This window comes from Camelina sativa, chromosome 17 (genome assembly GCF_000633955.1).
Source record: "Camelina sativa cultivar DH55 chromosome 17, Cs, whole genome shotgun sequence".
NCBI classification, from domain to species: Eukaryota; Viridiplantae; Streptophyta; class Magnoliopsida; order Brassicales; family Brassicaceae; genus Camelina; species Camelina sativa.
Window position 1 is genome coordinate 20,478,143 of NC_025701.1, and position 4,749 is coordinate 20,482,891.

The window sequence follows — 4,749 nt, forward strand, 5'->3', positions numbered from 1 at the left end:
CCGGATTGTGTCTCTCTTGGCTCTTGAATAGTGTCCTCCGAACGGGAAGGAGAAGCATCATGAGTTCCCGGAGGTTCCGGTAATATTGTAGGCCCATCGGAGGGTGGTTTTGGTAGAGACGCCTCGTGATATGGTGGTTTGGTGACGCCCAAATGGTCAAGGAGGAACCGCAAGTTGGCCGCCCGGTCAGTATTGGATTGAGATAAGTCTTTTAGGCCTTCCTAGTCCTTCTTATCATAATACCCTTGTTGTTCAAGAAACTTCACATCTCTAGAGACTAGTGTGCGGCCAGTGATCGGATCGTAACACTTGTACCCCTTCTGACTTGTTGAGTAGCCAATGAACATACTTCTAGTGCTTTTGGCCTCAAGTTTATTCCTTTGTTCTCCGGGCACTAAAACAAAACAAACACACCCGAACACGCGTAAGTGATCAAGAGAAGGTTTAACTTTGTTTAGTACCTCATAGGGTGATATGTCACTTAAGACTTTTGTTGGTGTCCGATTGATCAAGTAGCACGCCGTCATGACCGCATCCCCCCAAAACCGCTTAGTGACATTCGTATGAAACATCATTGACCGAGCCACCTCCATCAAATGTCGATTCTTCCTCTCGGCCACTCCATTTTGTTGAGGCGTGTATGGAAAACTAGTCTGTTGGAGGATTCCATGCTTAGCTAGGTGCTCTTTGAGTTTGTGGCTTGTATATTCACCTCCATTATCCGATCTTAGTACCTTTATTTTTGCATTAAATTTATTAGTAACATAATTCTGAAAATTGACAAAGGCATCATAGACTCTATCTTTAGATGGTAACAAGGTAAGCCAAGTATATTTAGATTTCTCATCAATAAAGGTCACAAAATACTTGTTATTATCCCTAGATAGGCATGGAGATGTCCACACATCAGAATGTACTAAATCAAAACAATGTTCATAAATAGTACTTGATTTAGGGAAAATAGTCTTGCAATGTTTACCAAGGATACAAGACTCACAAGTGGAGTTATCAAACGAAACATTAGGCAACATTAATTCAAACGCACGAGAGTGAGGATGGCCTAATCTAGCATGCCACACATCACTTAAACTACTACTAAGATTTGAAGCAAAAGAAAAGGAATTAGAAGGACTTGAAGCTTTCTCTAGGACATAGAGATCTCCTCTACCATCTCCTTCTCCAAGGACTTTTCCACTCTCAATATCCTGAAAATGTACACTATTAGGTCCAAAAATCGCATAACAATTCAAATCTTTAGTAGCTTTCTTTACCGATAAAAGATTTGAAGTAAATGAAGGCATAAAGAAGGCTTTAGAGCTTTTATCAAACAATTTTAGTTCTCCTATTCCTTTAACCTGTACTCGATCTCCATTAGCTATAATAACATTACCTAGTGCCGGTTTTATGTTGTGTATAAGCTAGGGTTACTAATCATATGGTTAGAAACACCCGAGTCAACAACAAGCGAAGTACTAGGTTTTGAAGCAAAGAAAGTGGTACCGGAGTCCTTTAGTGCGGCAATGCACTTGATGAGGGCCTCTTGGTCCGATTTCCTCACCAGGTCTCCAAGGGAAGCTGCCATGGCAGTGGCTGCTGCGTCTCCTAGATTCGCTGCTCCGGTGCCTTGACCACTTGGTCCTCCTTGCGATAGGTTAGCCTTGAACTTTGCCGGCTTGAGATGTGAGTGAAGGATCCAACATTTATCTTTCAGATGGCCCCTCTTCTTACAATGGTCGCATACCATCATTTTCCGGTCCTCATGCTTGTACACTCCCTTGTTAGCTGTAGCCAAGTCCTCCTTACCGCTAAATAGGTCTAGCGATCCTTGCTCCTTTTGAACTTGAGAACACACATCTTCAAGGGTTGGAAGCTTGTCACCACGGAGGATGTGCTTGATAAGGTCGTTGAACGCCGGATTCAGAGTGAGAAGGAGACCGAAGACCTTGTCTTGTTCCTTTCTCTCGTTGAGGATGGCCGGATCTATGGTGCTTGGCCAAAGCATCTCTAGTTCGGCCCAAAGAGACCTAAACTTGCCGAAGTGCTTTGTGAACTCCAAGTCTTCTTGGTGAAGACAGTTGATAACTTTTTTGACTTCAAACACCCTGGTCAAGTTAGTCACGTTCCCATATACGTTCGCAAGTGTCTCCCATACAAAATATGTGTCTTTTCTCAAGCCATCATATTTTGCATATGATTTTATTGCATAATGTTTTATCCAAAAAAACTTTTAAAAACAATCACATAAATTATATTTTATATAAAAATTACAATATAAATAAAATGAATTTCAACCCGTGCTCTAGCACATGTATTAATCTAGTATATATATATATATATATATATAAGCGAATGTGCATTTTAAATTATCAAAACAAAGAAAACCCACTTAAAGAGTCATAGATATTTAAGCAATTGGGTGGCAAACATTGTATAATTGTATTCATGTAAGAGGGGATCATATATATAATATAGTATACATTATTTATATATTTATATTTATTTATTTTAATGGAATAAAACTTCAAATTGTTCTATTTAAACTTGGAAACTAGCTTTGCGATTAACTACTTCTGCCCACCATCTGCTAAAAAGGTTAAGAGAGAGCCAGAAAACTCAAGTTCGTCATTTTTTCTTCCTTTTTTTTTTCTTTCTTTCTGTAATTCCTCATCGATCAACTTGTATGGCTTTTTACTTAGAGTTTACAAGCTCTCTAAGCTTTCTCTAGATTTAAAAAGAAATATGAATATAAGATCCGTTCGATATTTTTCATGTGGTTATAGCCTTTTTCCCCCGTAAATAGTAACGATATATATGTCTTTTCAACGTTGTCACTTTGATCTATGAGCTACTAATTAACATTTTACGCAATATAATGAAGGTTTGAAGGAACTTTTAACCAAATGGCCAATGATCAGAAGAATGGTGAGTTTTTTTCCAGCGAATGAAGAACATAAGAAAGATGATGCGCCAGCTCAAGTGAAAAAAGATGATAAGAATGAATATGTGGTATCACAGTCACATCCGATCAAAAACATTGTTTAGTTGGGCGTACGGGGAACGGAAAAAGCGCCACCGGGAACACTATCGTCGGATCGAATGTGTTCAAATCGAAATCAAAAGCATCAGGTGTTACAACGGAATGCCACGCAGTTAGAACCATGACACCAGAAGGTCCTATACTCAATGTGATTGACACTGCTGGTATGTTGTGTTATTACAAATTTTATATGGCGGTGATTGTATATATATGTAAGTAACAGAGTGGGGTTTGTTGCAGGTCTATTTGATTTGTCAATGTCCACTGATTTTATCGGTAAAGAAATCGTTAGATGCCTAACTCTAGCGGACGGAAGGCTACATGCTGTGGTATTAGTTTTATCTGCTAGGGCTCGAATGATGATTCAAGATGGTACTTAGTACCTTGCAGGTCCTTTTCGGCAGTAAGATTGTTGATTACCTCATCGTTGTTTTCACGGGGGAGATGTATTAGAAGAGGATGGTATGACACTGCATGAATATTTGGGTGATAATTTGCCTGACTTCTTAAAAGGTGCGTGGTAATTTGTGATCAAAATTATGAACTCTAGCTGTGAGGCTTCCAGCTTTGTGATTTACAAATATTGCACTTTGTTTGGTTTCAGAGAGTGCTCATATTGTGTGGCCAACGAGTGATCCTGTTCGATAACAAAACTAAGGATGAGGAGAAAAAGAGAAAGCAAGTCCATGAACTTCTCAAACTTATCGACCAAGTCAGAGAGCAGAACCACAATATTCCGTATACCGACGAGATGTGGTTAAAGGTTAAATAGTTTCCCATATTTTTATTCTGTTTGCATCCATCTCTCGCGTGTTTTGAATGCCGAAATCAAATTTTCTCTCCCTCATCAGGAAGAAAATGATAGGCATAAGAGAGAGCAAGAGGTGCTTGAATCAAAGACGTATTTAGAAGGAAAACTCGAAGAACTAAGGAAGGAGATACAGCTAAAGAATAAACAGGAGCTGAGTCTCCGTGAAAAATATGAACTGCTGGAAAAGATAAAAGAGACGGAATGAGGAACTGCCCTCTTCCACCCCTGCACACTTTTTCTTCTTAATAAATAAAATAAAGAATGCAATTGCCGAGAGTTTGTGTTTCTGACGTGGAACATATTCTGTAAGTTCCTCGTTTGAGCAAGCTCTTGGACTTTTGGCATGATCCGAGTCTGATTTTGGTTTTGTTTCAGTTTCATTTCGGTTATTTCCAGAAGTTGATTAGGCCATTAAATCTTTGTTTGATTTGCTTCTTGTCTGCATTATATATATGTGTGTGTGCTTTGTAAGGAGACATGTTTAATATTTGTATTAATAAGGAGTTGAGAAAGAGTTTTTTTTTTCTTTTCCCAATGACCTGACATTCAAGCAGTACGCTTGATCTGAGCGTTCCGATCCAAGTAGAGGCTGGAAGTATGAAAAAAATATATATATTAAGAAATCTCATTAAGGCATTTAGGGTATGTGTTCCTTAATTGAATACTAGGTACCAACCTGCACTGTGTGCGGGGTAAATCGATTTAAATAAAATATTTTGAGTAAAATTATTATTTGAGATTTAACATTCGTTTGTATAAAATAAAATATGTAAGTAAAGTGTTTTTTGTTTATCCAAATTTGCGTTTATTTTTAGTAAAGTACGTTTCACGTGTGAAATATTCGAATTTGGAAAAGAAGTTTAAGGTGCTGCAGAAAGGTTTGATGTCTTTTTGTGTTTCT

At 38.3% G+C, this 4,749-nt stretch overlaps 1 pseudogene; it reads left to right on the forward strand.

Annotated features, from left to right (window-relative positions):
* On the forward strand, positions 2,901 to 4,053 carry LOC104759665 (annotated as a pseudogene).